Below are 19,261 nucleotides of genomic sequence, written 5' to 3' on the forward strand. Positions count from 1 at the left end.
GGGACCTGGCCCACAACCCAGACATGTGCCCTGACTGGGTATCAACCAGTGTCCCTTTGGTTCATAGGCCAGCACTCAATCCACTGAGACACACCAGCCAGGGCACATCGTTTTTTTATGTGACAATGCTTCCCACGTAATTTAACATATCAAATAAGCTTAGTTAGTTTAATATATCCGATAACGTAGATGGCTACTTAAGCGGTTACCTGTTGGGTAGCATATAGATTGTGGATATGTTTGACAAAAGGATGATTGTCATCCAGAGCCGAATTGACCAAGATGGTAAGAGATTTTGTCAGGCGAATCAGAAGAGCATGCAATTTAAAACTAATAAATAGCTTATTTCTGGAATTTTTCTTTTGCTATTTTAAGACTACAATTGGCCACCATAAATAACACAGATGGGAAATCTGATAATACGGGGGACTACTTTATCAGTCTTTCTGAAGTATCAAAGGGACCCGTTAGAAAATAGAAAGGGAACCTATCACTTAATTTAAAATATGAGGACATTTGCACATATGTGGGCTGAGGTATTTAAAGGGGTTCAAGTGTGAGATGTGTCTTGCTCACAAGGAGACAGCTCTCTAGGATAACATGTTTCATTGGTCAGTCATGCCCAGTCCATCCCAGTGTATATTTTCTTCCTGCCTCTGCTTTACATTCTATTGTTCCCCTAATGTCGGCTAGTTAATTCTTCACATTAAGCCCTTTTATGTAATGTCTGTTTGTGTGTGTGCGCCTACTAATGTGACGTGCTGACATTTGCCAAGCCGGCATCCAGAACAGTTCCTAAAGAAAACTGGAAAAATTATTTCCACAACAGGAAAATGAAAAAAAAAAAAAAAAAAGAATCTTAAATTACATGGGGAAAAAAAGAAAAACAAATGAAGGCCCCTGACCTGCGGCATAGATCTCCTTTCCTCAACAGCAGCTATATTGTAATAGCTTTCAAAATAGACGTTCCCAGATACTTCCATCAGTTCCAATTGGCTATTGGTCGCTTTCCTGAGTTTAATGTTTTTCTCCGTTTCCGCACGTTAGTGCAGATAATGAATCCCTTTGTGTTCTTTTGAGAGCTACCAAGGGGCTCACTGTGGACACCGTCTATCATCAGACATTGGGGAACGCCTACGTGGAGGTAGCACAATGTCAAGGAGTAAGGATCCCAGGTGATGGGGGTTCTGGGAAGATGGGGGCAGCAGTGGCTTCCGTTTTTCAATCCAATCAAACACCCATATATAAAAAGAGAACAAGTAAATAGCAAAAACCAAAACAAAAATGTATGTACAGCATGTACAACAAATTCCGATTACAAGTTATCTCCCAAATCCCCAAATTTAAGCGGCTAGTGACAAATCACTAACCCTTTTACTTCAAAAACCATACTAGGTCTGATTGGTGTGGCTCAGTGGACTGGGAGTGGTTCTCCCAACCAAAAGGTGGCCAGATCCATTTGCAGTGAGGGCACATGCCTGGGGTGGGAGGCAGGTCCTTAGTCGGGGGCCTGTGAGAGGCACCCCGTTGCATTTCCCTCCCTCTCCTTCTCCCTCCCTGCCCCTCTCTCTAATATTGAAAAATATTTTTAAAAAAAACCCCACAGGACATAAAAATAAAGCCAGCACTTTAATTTTATTCAACAAAGATTCACTGTATAAGAGGCAACCTGGAACAGGGGAATCTCAACTCAGGGGCAAAGGCAGGCCCTTTTGAGAAGAGGCATCTTGGGGCGGAGGAGGCTTCAGAACTCATGACCTTGGTTGCTGGCTAACAGAACTCTTGCAAACCTCACAGGTAACCCCAGAGCAGGCAGCCCATTCAACACAATGGGTGGAGGTTGATTCCTCTTGATTTTATGAGGATGCCCACGGAGGGACACAGGTCAGGAGGTGTCGGGAGGTATGGGATGCTCTCTATTTCAGCCTGCTCTCCTGGAGAGGCAGGCCTCACACCATAGAACTCTAGCAGCAAGGCGCATAAAACGCTACTGGGGTTGGAAGTGGAGATGGAGGCCAGGCCACGAAAATCAGGGGAGGAGGAAGAGGAGCTGTGGCCAGAAGCACTGGTGTGGGGAGAAGAGGGGCCCTGGCCAGGAAACCCATTGGTGGAGGGGCAGGGTAAAGGAGAAGGGGGGGAGGGGCAGGAGGAAGAGGAGGAGCAGGAGGAACTCCCAGAAAACCACCCAGGGAATGGGTAGAGACGACCAGGAGGTGAGGGTAAGGAGGCACCCATAGGGACTGCAGGACAATGAAGCTGGGACTGAAGGCCTGGGGCCCCAGGATCAGGAGAGCTTGAGTTGCTCTGGAAGAAAGCCTCCCTAAGGCGAGCCCAGGGAAAGGAGGCCTCTGGCCAGCAGGCGCAGGGGGAGAGGGGCGGCTGCTAGGGATTGACCTCTGGGTGGGGCGGCCCCAGCGGACCACGCCTGGAGCCCTGCTACTGCTAGGCTGGGCAGGGCTTATTGCGAGGCAGCGGCTGCGGAGAGCAGGTCTTGGACTTCGGCGGGCACGGCCTGGTCCAAATGAGGGTGTACGGGCAGCAGTGCTGGGCCCAGAAGCAGAGCACCGGAGACCACGCCCGGACCTGGAAGCAGCGTGGCGGCAGCAGCAAGCAGAAACTGGTGCGGATGAGCAACGTCGGGGAGCAGGACCTGGGGTGGATACAAAACCGAGGCGATCAGCACCTGGGGCGGGTGCACAGCAGAGCTGATCAGCATGCGGGGGGGGGGGGGGCGTGGTGTGCACAAGGGGGCGATCAGCACCTGGGGCAGATGCACAGGGGCTGCGGTGATCAGGACCTGGAGCGGATGGCCAGCCCTGGCAGCAGTGAGCAGGACCTGGAGTGGATGCAAGGCAGCAGCGGTTAGCAAAACCCGGTGTGGATGCACAGTGGCAGCTAGCAGGACCTGGAGGGGATGCAGGGCAGCGGCGGGGAGATGGACCTGGAGTGGATGCACAGCGACTGCTGCGACCAGGACCTGGTGCGGATCCACGGCTCCCCAGAGCGGTACCCGACCCGGATGCCTGGTTCCAGACAGCACAACGTGGCGGCGCGGGTGCACGGCCGCAGCTGGGTTCCGGGCCCGGCGCAGATGCAGCTATAGAGGCAGGTGCATGCGGGGGGCGGGAAGCAGGACCGGACGCAGGGCCTGGTGCACATGCGCTGCGGCAGACAGCAGGGCCTTGAGAGCAGCAGGCAGCAGGGCCGTGCACCGTGGCGCGGCTCCAAAGGGCAGAGCCTGGCGGCGCGGTGGTAGGGCTTCGGAGGCCTGGTCCCGGCTGGGAATCGAGACCTCCCGGAGAAGCCTGAGGTGCACGGCAGCTGCTGCTGGGCTGAGCTCTGGGAGAAGATGGCGGCAAAGACACGGACCTCCGAGGCGCGGGGCCCTCTGGAGACAGGCCACATCGTGGAAGCGTCAGAGCCCACGCAGCCTTCTTGGGGCTGCGCGGCTTCCGCCCATGGCCGTTCTCGGGGCCTGTGGTGTGGGTCGGACACCCGCTGGCCTGGACTGCGCCCCTCGTGGCTTGCATTGCGGCAGCCGCGATGCCCCCATGAGCGGTCCGGAGCCCTTGGCCCGTCTCGGGCCCCACACAGCTCGGCTCTGTGTGGGGACTCGGACCGCCCTGGAGCTCAGGACGCCCGCTTTCCTGCACACAGGGCATGGAGGGCGGCCCCGGGTCCGCCGCTGCGGTGGAAATGGCGCCGGCGTCCGCCATGATACAGGAAGAGGAACCTGCTGTGCCACCGCACAGGGCACCCCCACCCGACAGAGACGGGTCGCTCCGGTCGCTCGGGACTGCGGGCACCGAGGGGCCGACAACTCCGTTGCCGGTCCCGCGGGCATTGCCAGGGGCAGGGACAACTTCGTTTTTCGGCCCTGCGGGCACCTCACCCTCCTGCTGCATCTGCTCCTTCTCCAAGCACGACCCGGTGGCCATGGTTCCAAGGTCTCCCTCAGAGACCCGAGAGCGAGGACGCGGACGCTGCCTGCTCTAGAGCCAGAGGGGGAGGAGTGACGGGGCTAGCCCAGCCCTGTGGAGTCCCCGCTTCGGATTGGTCAGCCTGCGTCACGCGATCCTCGGCTCCTCCGAGAGCCACAAATCAGCCGCAAATGACGCCGAACTCTAGGGTGCGCTCCAAGTCCCCTGGATTCTGGCAGTCCGCCGGCGCATGCGTATTCAGTGCAGCGAATTTCCCATCCTTCCCCGGGACCACAGAGAGTGTGTTTGGGGGGAGGGAACAGGGGCTGGGAGGCTGTCCACTTAAAGAATTCGAATCGCCCCCAAATCAGCTTAGCTTGCCAGCACCACTGTTCTGGGTGGCGCAGCCTCAGGCAGCGGCGGCTTAAAAGAAATGCCACACCAGACGGCAGGAGATGTCCTCGAGCTGGGTGCCCCTCCCGGAATCCGGCCAGGACACTGGGCGCCTGCCCGACACAGAATAGATGTGCCTAGAACTCCTTCGGGCATCTGGACGACCCTACACGGGGATCTGTTTGCATTGCAGCCTGAAGGCGAACAAAGGGGTGGGAGCCGCACTGTTTGGGCCCCAGAGGTTCAGCGCTGTTGCCAGGCACGAGCATGGGGCGGGGTATGGGCGGTGCGGTGGTTGAGTTTTCCAGTAAGATGCATCCCCTGCCTTTTGTCTCCAAATGCCTGGGATTCTGGGTGATACTGCCCTTCAATATCCATCAGCGTTTGCACGGGCTGCGTAGGAATCCGCTGACGAATGTGTTGTATTTATACATCCCCTTCTTTGGCCTACTCTCTTAGTTCTGGTAATAGAAACATGCTGTGATGCACAGGCTTGACCTTCAATATCTGGACACTGATTGTTTTAATCCTTGGTACGAATGGGCTGCCCGATAGGTACGCCAAGCAGAAAAGCACCTCTAAGAGAGCTGGCACCCAAATTATCACCCACCCATGAGCAAGTACTGGAACTCTTACATGTTGGTAGAAAAGCCATTCATATACCCCTCATAGTTTAGTTTAGTTTATGAAATGGAATCACTTACCCATCGATATTGCCTGGTAACCTGCTTTAGAGGGTCCAGAAAACACTCTTTCCGTACTGGAAAACAAAGTTTCACAAGTCCACTTTTTAAAGTACAAAACAGTCTGTGTACAGACGAGGCTTACATTTCAAACATTCCAACATTGACATCATTCCAAATTTTCACTCTCTCTGACACATCACTGCGAGGCACATCCTTCTTACGAAAAATTGTTCATAAGCGCCATCGTGTCCTTGTTATGGGCAAATTCACAGAAAAGGAAATTCTTGGTACAGGCCACACACACTTGTAACGCTTTGATCAGAATGTTTGCAAGATGTTCTCCTGGAAGTCACTGCCCCAGCAATTGCGGCTGAATGGAATGGGATGCTTCCTGGGCCCGATGAGCATCTGGAAGTGAAACACAATGAAAATAGACTGGAATTGTATTGGAAGTGGAAAATGTTTAGGAATGGAAAGTGGATTTGAAATGGAATGCAGAAAGGGATGAAATGGAGAGGGCTGTCAGCTATGGACACTAGAATGAAACAGAGAATGGAATACGGACTTGAACAGGATGTGAAATGGAAATGGGAGCGGAAATTGTATTGAAAAGATGGCATGGAAAGGGGAAGTTAAGTAAATATCTAATGGCATGTGGAATAAAAATATATGTAATGGTATATGAGAAAAAGAATGGAAGGGAATATGAAGTGAAGTAAAATATTAGAAAAAATATCAAAAATCAAAATTAAGTAAGAAGGAGTCATAGTAGGAATAGAACATACAGTGTCATTTAGCCAAAGGACTGTGAAATCTGCAGTTTACATAAAAGTACTGCAATAGAATAGAAATGAATGGAATGAACCATGGAATACAAGGTTATGGGGATGGAGTAGACAGTGAACAAAGGTGAAATGGAATGGAATATGGAAGCCAAAATACTGAAATAGTTGAAGCACTTGAATGAAGGATGGATGAATACAATAAAATGTGTTTTGGCCATTTAGCACCGTGTAACTTAGCGTCTTGGAAAAATGAACATTTCATCACGCTCAGGCACTTCGTAGAGCTGGAATTCAGACAGGGTAAGTTAGGGATGTCTGGTGTTTGCTCCCAGATGTCCTCGTCTGAAGCCTCTGCTGGAGACACTTGATCGTCTGTGAGGTCATGAGCAAAGGAAAGCAATCCGTGATGACTCTTAGATTTTGGCCACAGTATCTGGGTGGACGGTGGTGCCACTCCTGGAATTGGCAAGACCTGAAGATCGGTGACACACTGGGGATTGGTGATCCTCATGGAAAACAAAAACTCTAGAAGAGTAAGTTTTGTTTGCCTCATCTGTTCTGTTCTGAATGTTTTCAAAAAGCATAGATTACTCTTACATTCAGAAAAATACATCCATTTATATTTTGGAAAGCAACTCGTTTTTAATGTTTAATTGTGCTTCAGGCTGCTGGGAGAGATGAAGTTCTCACATGTTACCAGAAGGGGTTATACATTCACAGTACCTTGCCAGATGGAAACTTTACAAGACATATAAACGTCATAAACACAAAATCCATTTGAGGCTACAATTCCTCTTCTAAGCATTGAGTCCTGAGGAAAAAAATGTACAATATATATCTTCCCACAATGTTACATAACCAAAGGGATTATTTTAGTGTGATTTAGTTTTTAAAATGTGAAACCACCTGAACTTCCCCCAAGATGCTCAATATTTATAAAATAAACTTACACAGTTTTCACTGGATGTTTTCGAGTAACTTTTAATGCTGTTGGAAAGTGGCTATGTTACGCAAGGAATAATTACATACTGAACATACTCAAGTGTATTTACATCCATCCAATCATTTTTATATACACCTTGCATTCTGTGTACATTAAACTTTCATACACTGCATAGCAATGGTGCTCACCCAGGGGGATTCTATCCTCCAGGGGACACCAGGCAATGCTTTAAGACATGTTAGTTGATGACACCCAGGAAAAGGGGAAGTGCTACTGGCATCGGGCGGATCAAAGCTAGGAATGTTGCTTAACCTCCCTGAATGCACAAGGCAGCCTCTTAAAACAAAGCTTATCTGATCCATCATGTCAGTACTGTCCAGATTGGCAGATCAGCAGTAGAGCACTGAGATAATTTGGAGAAATGGAAAACAAAATGTAATTCACAGGCGATCTTGCCCGTGATCCATTGCTACTGTTAAAAGTTTGATATGTGAGCAATCAGACAAGAAAGAGAAATAAAAGGCATCCAAATTGGAAAAGAGGAAGTAAAACTGTCATTATTTGCAGATGACATGATAGTGTACATAGAAAATCCTTTAGACTCCACAAAAAAACTACTCAATCTAATAAGTGAATTCGGCAAAATAGCAGGATACAAAGTCAATATTAAGAAATCGAAGGCATTTTTATACACCAACAATAAAAACTCAGAGATAGAAACTGAAAGAAAAATCCCATTTACCATAGCAACAAGAAAAATAAAATACCTAGGAATAAACTTAACCAAAGAGGTAAAAGACCTGTACACAGAAAACTACATAACACTGAAGAAAGAAATTAAAGAAGATACAAATAAATGGAAGCGTATACCATGCTCATGGATGGGAAGAATCAACATCATTAAAATGTCCATACTACCCAAAGCAATTTATAGATTCAATGCAATCCCTATTAAAATACCAGCAACATATTTCACAGACCTAGAACAAATACTTCAAAAATTTATATGGAACCAAAAAAGAGCCCGAATAGCCACAGCAATTTTGAGGCAGAACACAGTAGGAGGAATCACAATCGTCGTTGGCGGCGGCGGCGGCAGCCGTCCGTCTCGAGAGACGATGGTGTAGCTTCTTAAGAGTCTATCTGCACCGCCGAGAATGGCTGTGCAGTCCGACTCGGGAGTGACATCGTATCTGTCTCCTCCCGTGTTGAATCGACATCTTGCGATGACGCTGAAGCTACAGTGCCTGGGCAGGGTGATATGGAGGGTTTGCTGTTGCCCATGCAGCAGACCCCCCCTCTCTTCGCAGCTGAAGGGTCCAAGGGAAAGACGGAGTCAATACAGCTTGGCTTCAGGTGCGCCGCAGGAGTTGCCGGTGTTGACTACAACGTCAAACCGCCTTAGGGACTCCGGCTCCGGATTTTCTGTCAGGGTTTACTCCCTTAGCCTTTCCCCTGAAGAGGTATGCCGCAAGGCAGCGGAGGTTTTTTGGAGTCAGAGTTTTCCTTCTCTGATGTACCCTGACTGGAAGATCGAACCAGCGACACTTAGCTCGCAGGCCGATGCTCAATCCACTGAGCTAAACCAGCCAGGGCCAAGGAGGAATCACAATACCCGATATCAAACTATACTACAAGGCCACGGTAATCAAAACAGTCTGGTACTGGCATAAAAACAGACATATAGATCAATGGAACAGAATAGAGAGCCCAGAAATAAGCCCAGGTTCATATGGTCAACTAATATTTGACAAAGGGGGAAAGAACATCAAATGGAGTGAGAAGAGCCTCTTCAACAAATGGTGTTGGGAGAACTGGACAGGGACATGCAAAAAAATGAAACTAGACCACCAGCTCACACCATACACCAGAATAAACTCAAAATGGATCAAAGACTTAAATGTAAGCTGTGACACCATAAAAGTCCTAGAGGAAAAAATAGGCAGGAAAATTTCAGATATCCCACGTAGCAACATTTTCACTGATATATCTCCTAAGGCAAGGGAAATAAAGGAAAGAATAAACAAATGGGACTACATCAAACTAAAAAGTTTCTGCTCAGCTAAAGAAAACATCAGCAAGATGCAAAGGAAACCAACCATATGGGAAAATGTATTCGCCAATGACATCTCAGACAAGGGATTGATCTCCAAAATATATAAAGAACTCATACGACTCAACACCAAGAAGACAGACAACCCAATTAAAAAATGGGCAAAGGACCTGAACAAACACTTCTCCAAAGAAGACATACAGAGGGCCCATAGACATATGAAAGTATGCTCAACATCACTAGCCATCAGAGAGATGCAAATTAAAACCACAATGAGATACCACCTCACACCAGTCAAAATGGCAATCATCAACAAATCAACAAACAACTTGTGCTGGAGAGGATGCGGAGAAACGGGAACCCTGGTGCATTGCTGGTGGGAATGCAGATTGGTGCAGCCACTGTGGAAAACAGTTTGGAATTTCCTTAAAAAACTAAAAATGGAACTGCCTTTTGAACCAGCAATTCCATTGCTAGGATTATATCCAAAAAATCCCGAAACACCAATTCAAAAGAACCAATGCACTCCAATGTTCATAGCAGCACTATTTACAATAGCCAAGTGCTGGAAACAACCTAAATGCCCATCTGTAGATGAGTGGATCAAAAAACTGTGGTACATTTACACAATGGAATTCTATGTAGCAGAAAGAAAGAAGGAACTTCTACCATTTGCAACAACATGGATGGAACTAGAGAAAATTATGCTTAGTGAAATAAGCCAGGCAACAAAAGAAAAATACCTTATGCTGTCACCTATTACAGGAAACTAATGAACAACACAAACAAATGAGCAAAATTGAACCAGAGGTATGTAAACAAGAAGTAGACTAACAGTAACAAGGGGGGCGGGAGGGAGGAAAAGAAAGGTGTAAGGGGAGGGGTCAAGTTAAAAAAATATATATATATATGAATGACCCACAGACAGGTGCAACTGAGTGGGGACTAAATGTGGGGGAGGGGAGGGACAGCGTGCAGGGAAACAAGAGGGCTAAAAAAGTGAGACAACTGTAATGGAAAAACAAACCAAAATTTTTTAGTGGGGGAAAAATGAAAATATGAAGAATGGAAATGCCAGTTCAGTGAATATTAGGACAAAGATTTTCCTTCATGTTGTATATTTTTCTCCCTATTTGATCCCTCCAGAGTTTGGCATTCTAAACAAGTAAGTAATGACATAAGTTCCTTTGCATAGAACTAATAAGACCAGTTGTCAACAGAGGTTCTTTTTTTTTTTTTTTTTTTTTTTCTGACCAAGTCTTTGACTGGAATGTCAAGCCTAAAGGAAACATACTTGGGCTCAGATTGTTACCAGAAAGCCCTGAGGAACTGGGAATGACTTTCAAAGGTAATAAAAGCCCGTGAGATAAAAGGCCTGGTATCATGGTTGGTTGTGCGGTCCACAGCAATCTTTCCAGGGAAGGAACGAAGGTTGTTTTCCTGAAAGATGGCTAGAAGGGACCTTAAGGCACAAGGAAAGACCAGAAAGACTTGGAAAAAACAGGTGTGTACAGGCAAGGATGAATGCCAGATATGTGGCACAGCTTCTGTGCCCTGAAGAACAGACTGAAGGTCACCCCAAATATTCCTTGGGTAAGTTCCAGCAAAGCAGAACTAAAGATCATAAGTGATCATTTGCTGCTCTTGTTATGTTTATGCAAACGAACAGGATAAATTAAAAACGGACTTAATGTAGTCCCTTTAAAGACAAGTAGGGTAACCTTAGGGAGAAAGATTATTATTCAAGGAAAATCACAATGATCAGTAGTAGGGTATAAAACAGGGCAACTAACCGTCTTAAAAGTTTCTTCTCCAGATTTAGAGACTTGTTTGCGGGTTATGTTACATAAATTAACACGTGTTTTTTGTTTTCAAAGGACATAAGCCTATGATCGCATTACCTGAGTGATTATCTGTACGCAAAAGCCTCACTTAATCCTCTCTGCAGCGCTGCCTCCTGAGACTCAATGGTTTGGCTGAACTAAATGGCTGGGTTGGGCAAGAATGGGGTGGTCTGTGGGCTTCACTTTAAAACGGGTTTCTCTTTTCTATCCTAATGGCTTGGACAGAAAAGGCCCAGAGGTCTGAGAGGGGGAAAAACCTAAACTATTTACCTCAGCCCAAACTAAGTATAATGGGCAAAAGGGTTTTGGACAGGCGAGATGTGCCTAGCACACCTTCTTACAAAGAAGCCTTTGTTTTTATTTTTTTTCCCTAATATGGAACATTGAAAAATTAATCCCTGCCTTTTGTCATCTAGTAGTTATGGATTGAATGATGTCTTTTAACCCTTTTCGCCAAATCTGTTGCCCCCAGAACACAACAAGGACACCAGCCTGTTAAACCAAACACGCCGTTGACCGGAGACAGCCAACTGACCTGGAGTCTGCACGATCCTTCCCCATGTGGGAAGGTCACCCTCCCCTCCACACCCCCACTCTTATTAGGGTTTTCTGGACCCAAGGGTAGGTAGGACGACGACCATGTCCAGCTTGAAGCAGCTAGAGGAGCTTGAGACCTTCACCCATTGTCCTTTACAAGATTGCAAAGGGTCCTAATATTTGAGAGGGGGGGGATAGTTAATTTTTACAAACCAGGGGTATGGACTTGGGGGGGATTGCTGGGGGAGGGGGGTGCTGGGTGGAGGGGAACAAGGGGGAGAAAATTGGAACTGTTGTAACAATATAATCAATAAAAAACATTAAAAAAAAAGTTTGATATGTGTGTGTGTTTTAACTTTCCTACGATAATGTTGCATGATCACCAGAGGGCTATGTGTGAATTTTCAAGTATGAAACTTACTAGTCTTTGCTGAAGAAATGATATCCCTTGAGAATTGTAAATACCGCTCATTTTCATGGAAGGATGTTCCACCAATATGAACCCGTTATCATCTATCTCCTGATTTCCACCTTTCTGATCAAAGGTTTCAATTCTAAGTATTCACATCATAGGTTAAAATGAAGGAAAACGGTGGCACGTGACGTGATGGATCTGATTACACAGGGCAGTGTGGTTGACTTGCCAGGTCGTAGTGATCTCATGACCCTTCCTGTGACTGGTTGGGAATGGGCATTCCCCACTTGTAGTCGATGGCACATGGATGTGTGTTTGCTTGGAGTCTACGGGCAAAGTTCTCTCGGCTCCTAAGGAAATAAAAGATACACAGGATGTTAGTTACATTACAACCTCAAAAGATGTATCTGTCTAATGTTACAGTTAATAAATGAATATAGCATGATCAGTGGATATATGGTCAATATTACAAAATTCAATGGATTGTATATACACTAGCATTAAAGTTATAAAGAGAAAAAATTTAAGTACTGCTTCTTATGGCATCAGAAAACAGCAAATACCCAGGAACGCATTGAACAGAGGACAGAGGGCTGACAAAGGCCTCTGCACACAGTAACATATCACTCCTGACAGAAACTGAGTAAGAGCTATGTAAACCAGAGACATGGAATGCTTCTGTAATAGAAGAAAATTGTACGCAAGTGAATTGAAGAGAGAATTCTTGGGAAACAATGTCTGGATTCCATGTAAACCTACTCAAATACCCAGCAGCTTTTTTCGAAACTGGACATTGGCAAGCTGCTTATAATCTATATAAGGATAATGAAGCTCCAAGGACAGACAAACCCATCTACAACAGGATTTTTATAGCCAGGCACCAAGGCTAACCATGACACCATAATAATTAAGGTAGAGTGGTCTGAGCACAAGAATGGACAAACAGATCATTCGAACAAAGAGAAGGGACCAGGAACTGACTCGCCCAGGCACAGTCACCTCAATTACAACAATTGTGCCACTGGCACGTTCTTGGTGTGAGGGGCAGGTGCGGAGGACAACATTTTAAATAAGTGGAGCTGGACCAACTTGATTAACTTATTTTGGCTGTGCACAAAAAATAATCCCGGAAGTTCAAGGTTATGGAAAATAACAAACGAGCATATCCTTACGACCTTGGGTAAGCAAAGATATTGGAAATGGGATACAAAAAGCCCCACTGATAGAGGAAAACACTGGTACTTTGTTAGGACTTTATCAAAATATGAACGATGCCTGCAACATGCATGTCCCACAAATGTCTCATGCCCAGAATATAATACCTCCTAAAATCAAAAAGGAAAAAAGTGATGCAGTGAAAAATCAGCAAACTGTTTGAACAGGACCTTCAGCAAAGAGAACATCCAACTAACAGACCAATGGACAACTAAGAAGCTGCTCAACCTTAGTCACCAAGGATGTGCACGTTAAAATCCCAGTGAGAATCACCAGACATCGACCAGAATTGCCAAGACAACTAACAAAATCAAAGTTTTGCGAGGACAAGGAAGAACTCTAAAGCTGGTGGGAGTGTAAATTGACACCAGCACATTGGAATACTGTTTGTCATTCTCTGTTAAAGCTGAACATGTTCATTCTCTATACTTAGCATTGCTATGTTTATTGCCTATTCCTGCCTAACAAATGACCATATAGCTTCATGAGTTAAGAACTACGTCTACTTTATAGCTAGCTTGTTTGAGAATTTCCCAAATCATCCAATCATGGTTCCTTCTTTTTAACAGTTTTCCCTCTATGTGTCTTTCTCCTCTCACATTTTACTCTAAGCAGCAAGAAGGCACTAGGCCACACCCTCAAGGCTCTGCTGTGAAATCTCCTCAGATATATACCCATGATCGTCTTTTATTAGTTCAACTTTCCACCTGACAGCAGCATGCAATTCTGCAAAACATTATAACACTGTAGAAATAGCATGCCCCTCTCCTACACCTTTAATAACATGTTCCTTGCTTCTCTGAGAGACTTCAACTCTCAGGAGCTATGAACTCCTAGTTGCTTGTGAACGCCCACCAGCATAGCTTCCCAATTCCGGGTCTGTCCTACCATTCTGCTGAAAGCAATGTAGGTTCTTCCTGTTGTGCTCCCCACGTTCCACTACCTCCTCCCTCTCTGCTTTGGCCTTACGCCCCAATTTGTAATTTATATTTGCTTCTTTTTACATAACTGCAAATAACAACCTTCTTAGCATTTATGCCACAAACTAGCAGGGGTCCCCTTCTTCCAGTTTCCAATAACTCATCCCTCGCTTCATTCTGAGGCCTCACCAGTAGTGCCCTTAAATAGCAGCTACTACTAACAGTGCGCCCAAGGCAATTCAGGCTTTTCCTAGGGTGATGTCTACTTTCTCTAGCATGTGTCTCAGACTTCTTTCAGCCTTAGCCCACTACCCAGTTCCAAAGGTCCACACACATAGTTAGTAGCACCCCACACCGAGTTACCCATACTATTGAAATGCTTTGTTGGCAACAAACAAATGACCACACACTTAGCAATGCAAAACAGCCCCCATTTATGAGCTCATGCCTGTGGAGGTCCAAAATTTGTGCCCAGTGTGACCAACTTTGCTGCTCAGGGACTCACAAGGTCAGATTGCGGTGGACTTGCCGTGTCCCTCTGGAGGCTCTGGGGAAGAGTCCCTTCCAAATTCATCCTGGTTGTTGGCTGAATTCAGTTTCAGTTGCTGGAGGACTGAAGCCCTCATTCTCTTGCTGGCTGTCAGCTGGGGTCAGCACTCTTGTCCTGGAGGCTGCCTGCAGTTCCCTGCCATCTGTCCGGTACCTCCCAACACTCTCTCATGCTTCAAATCTCTTTCAGCAAGGGCTTAGGCCTGTGTACATGTCACCCGAGGTTTGGTCCACCCCAAATAACCTCACTATCTTAAGGCTAACTTCTCTGTGACCCAATTATATCTGCAAATCTTTTTTGCTATAGAGAGTAGTACGATCATGTCAGTGATATTTCATCATAGACACGAGCTCCGTTTACACACAGGGAGGGACACCGGGCATCATCATAGAATTCAGCCTACCACAGAAGTGTATATGAAACAGAAATGCATAGACATGTTATCCAAAAGAAGTGACTAAGCATGGTCATAATCACATTGTTAGAAATAGTGACATACTGGAAACCATCTGAATATTTTTAACAGTTGAAACTAAATACAAATGTGGTACATTTATATAATGAAATACTATACAGCAACTAAATAAGTAAATATCCTCACATGAAACAAATCTCAAAATAAAGGTATTGACCAAAGGAAACTGAGCATAAAAATGTACATGTCTGATAATTCTATTTGTATGAAGTTTTAAAAGCAGGGAAAATAAATAAATGTTGACATGGGTCAGAATAGTGTTTAATTTTCAAGCATAATAACTATATAAGGACATAATATAGGTTTCTGGTGTGCCAGTAATTTTCTATATCTTAGTCTTGGTGGTGGTCACATGCATGTGTTCATTCTGTAATATGTCCTCGAGTTGTCCTTTTTGATTTATGCACTCTCTTTGTATGTTCTACTTTAATTTTTTTTCTTTAAAAATTTTATTAGTTTCAGAAAGAGGGGAGGGAGGGAGAAAGAAAGGAAGAAATATAGCAATGTGTGGGAGATTTTGCCTCTCCCACTCCCTCAACTGGGGCCCTGGCCTGTACCTTGACTGGGGATCAAACCAGCGACCCTTTGGTATGCAAGCCGGTGCTTGATCCACTGAGCCACACCAGCCAGGGCAGGTGTGAAGAAGTTTATTTTCATGTTCCTTGACATCTGCTCAAGTGTGGAGCCAGGCTCTGTCAGTAGGGCCATGTGGTGCCTCATGTCTGTCTGCCTCCTGACATCTCTGTGGCCATCTCCAGAAGGCTCAGCCTCCAGAGCAGCTAAAGGTATGTTTAGAAGGCCATGTCGCCCGGGAGAGTGAGAGAGAGTTGGAGCCTAGGCTGGTAACATCAGATACATTGATTCATCCCTCAGTCCATCCTGTTCTGGCTTCAGAGAAATAGACAGTTGCTAGTGAGACGGGTGCCATTGTATGTAGTTTCTGTCCCTCAGGAGGAAACGCTGAAACTTTCTTGTGTCACAGATCTTCGTCCTGGTCTTGTTCCTGTTCTAAAGGTTCATCAGGTTCTTTATTTCTCTGGACAAAGACCTTGGCTCTTCGATTTTTGAACCAAATTTGGACTTTTGACTCTGGAACCCCAATTTCCTTAGCGAGTTGCTCTCTGGAATAAATCCCAGGATAAGGATTGCTTTCAAATGCCGAGATGAGGGTGCATAACTGCGAGGACGTGTACTTGGTTCGACGCCGACTATATTCTCCACTTCAACTCTTCTCCACAGGGCAATCTTCGTCTTGGCTTCCTTCTAAGTCCGCCTCAGGTTCTGATATTTCCTGGACTCCATACTTAGCTCTTCGATTCCGAAACCAAACCTGTATTCTATACTCATCTATTCCTGTTGCTAAAGAAAGCTCTTGATGCATGGAGTAAGTCGGATAAGGTTGTTGGTTGAATGCTTTGATGAGGATTTCCAATTGATCTTCTGTGAATATGATGCGGCTTCTTCTATGCTTCTTTAAGTTTAGAGGAGTGTTTTCAGCCATGTTGGAAGAGAGATGTCTCAACCTTCAACCAGGAAACCTACTTTAATTTTTTTAAAAGGCTAATACAAAAGTGAAATGTTATGTTATATGTCTGTGTCTGACGTATTTCACTTAACAAAATATCCTCTAGGTTCATATGTGGAATCTAAAATAGAAAAAAAAACAACAACAAACAAAACAGAAACAAACTCATAGATACAGAGAACAAACTGATGGTTGCCAGATGGAAGGAGAGTTGAAGTGGGGGGTGGATGCAACAGGTGAAGGGATTAAGAAGTACAACTTGGTGGTTACAGAATAGTCACAAGGATGTAAATCACAGTATAGGGAATAGAGTCAATGATATTGTAATAACTATGTATGATATCAGATGGGTACCCAGACATATGGGGATGATCACCTCATAAGGTATATAAACTTATTCCCTCACTTATCAAGATGTTTATATCATTTTAACCTCCTTGACTACACAGAAGAAGGACCACATTTGGTCAGCTGCAACCGTCTTTGCAGAACCCCACTAACCTTCTGGGCCCCCAGACAGTGCCTTCCACCTGCGGGACTGGAGTTACCATCAGGATCTCCAGACTTGGCCAAAATGTCCCATTTCCTCACTTGTTTAACTGAGGGAATGAGGCAGACAGCTCTTAAGGCTGTTAACTATGACAGAATACAGGAAATCATGCAGACTCCCACTGAGAATCTGGCCTCCTTCATGAACCACCTTATAGAGGCCAAACTTTTAAATACCTAGACATCTACTTGTAAGAAGGTAAATTATATCTACACTCCTACTTCATTACACAATGAGCCCCCAACATTAAATTCAAGCTCTGGAAGTTTGATGAGGGCCTGAAACACCTCAGAAAGACCTAATACGGATTGCCTTCCAGGTATTCAATAACAGAGAGGAGGAAGAAAATCAAAGGAGACTGAAAAGAGACCAGACTAAGTACCTTATGCTCGCCACCGCCCTGAGGGGTCAGCCAGTTCCCAGTCAAGCCAAACAGGGCCAGCCTAAGGCACCGCCAGGGCCATGTTACAAGTGCAAACAGGTGAATCACTGGGCATGAGACTGTCCCAAGCCCCTGCGCACCTCCATCATGTGGGCAAGGGGGCCACTGGAAGACCGACTGACCTCTGGCCCAACACTGAGGAGTGGGTAGGCCTACCCAATTGGCCCCCCACCAGCCAATGCCGACTGAGGGCTTTGCAGTCTCCCACCAGCTGGGACTGGTCACCAATGACTGAAGAGGCCCAGGCTCAGAGCCCCAGTCTCCAGAGGCAGATTAAACGGCGAGCACACCAGGTGCAAGCCCTGTACCCTGACTTCTGAAGGGCCCTGCAAAATCCCAACTTTACACTTTTTTATAATGACATCAAGTTTGGTTTCATTACTATGCTACATAAAATATGGTTAACATGTATTTTTATTTTTCTTCTCTCTCTCTTTTTTAAAAAATTACTTATTTATTTGTTTGTTTGTTTATCTTATTTTTGTAGAGAGGGAAAAGGAGAAAGAAAGGGAGAGAAACATCATTGTGTGGTTGCTTCTTACTCGTGCCCCCAAATGGGGACCTGACGTGCAACCTAGTCATGTGCCCTGACTGGGAATCGAACCAGCAATAAATACTTGGCTCGCAGGCCGACGCTCAATCCACTGAGCCACACAGCATCCAGGGCTTTCTCTCTCTTTTTTTTAAGGGGCCCAATATTTTCTTCTGCACTTGGGGCCTCAACCAACCTTAATCCACCTCTGCAGACAGTCTCTGACAATCTCAGGGGCTGAACCCAGGGTAATTATGGTGGTGACAGGTTAAGTCAGTCTTTTTTTCTCATAGACATAGGGACAACCTCATCTGTCCTTACTGAATATGCAGGTCCTTTGTACCTATCCCCCACCTCTGTTATTGGAATTAATGGGGTCTGCACAAAAGTGTTAACTACTGACCCTCTGACATGCATCATTGTACCTATGACATTTACTCATTCCTTTTTGGTATTGCCAGAGTGCCCAGTTTCCCTCCTGGGGTGGGACATCTTGGTCAAACTGCAAGCATCCATATATTTTCACACAAGTCCAGGAAGCCTGGATACCCTCCTCCTGGCTCTGGCACAAGAAGTTGGCCCCCCAAAATTAATGCTGGGCCTGTCTCCTGACCAGGAGCCCCATGTTAACCCATCAGGTGTGGAACACCAAGCACGCTACAGTACTAGGCACCATCTGCCAGCACGTGTCACTCTTAAACCAGGTGTCTTGTTTCCCAGCCGCCCTTAATACCCACTTAGCCGATAGGCTATGTGAGGTCCGTGTCCAATCATTCAAAAGCTGCTACAGGCAGGCCTTCTACAGCTTGCCAGTTCACCTGCCAACATGCCCATTCTCGCTGTCAAAAAGCTGAATGGGTCCTGACCTCCACACAGTTAACAGGGCCACCATCCCAATTACTCCTATTGTCCCCAATCCCTATAACCTCCTCACCTCAGTTCCACCAGACATGGCCTTCCTTACAGTCTCCAATCTTAAGGACACTTTCTTCAGCATTCCACTCAGTCCAGAGTCTCAAGATATTTTTGCATTTACCTGGACTGACCCAGATTCACACAGGACTATAGAACTTACCTGGACTGTGTTGTCTCAGGGCTTCACGGACAGCCCGTACCTCTTTGGCCAGGCTTTGGCAAAGGACATTGAACAGCTCAACTTAACTCCAAGCTGCCTCATCCAGTATGTTGATGACCCTCTGCTCTGTAGTCCAACCAGGGAGGATTCTCAAGCCCACACCGTGCAGCTCTTAAACTTTTTGGCTGCGAAGGGTTACAGAGTCTCAAAAACCAAAGGACAATTCACACAACAGAGCATCACTTATCTTGGGCTAGCCATAACCCCAAATAGCAGGGACTTTACTGAGGGCTGGAAAACATTAATTAAGACCCTACAGTTTCCGGCCACTAAATATGACCTCTCCTTTTGGGGGCTCATCAACCTTTTCCACACCTTAGTTCTAGTGTTTGGGACTGGCA

General features: G+C 45.9%; 1 pseudogene; it reads right to left on the minus strand.

The window, feature by feature from the left end:
• Nucleotides 1–15,712: 15,712 nt before the first annotated feature.
• LOC149991433 (double homeobox protein A-like) lies at nucleotides 15,713–16,237 on the minus strand (annotated as a pseudogene).
• Between the last annotated feature and the right edge of the window lie 3,024 nt (nucleotides 16,238–19,261).

The sequence above is a fragment of the Furipterus horrens genome, unplaced genomic scaffold (assembly GCF_987537825.1).
Source record: "Furipterus horrens unplaced genomic scaffold, mFurHor1.1.pri manual_scaffold_17, whole genome shotgun sequence".
Lineage (NCBI taxonomy): Eukaryota > Metazoa > Chordata > Mammalia > Chiroptera > Furipteridae > Furipterus > Furipterus horrens.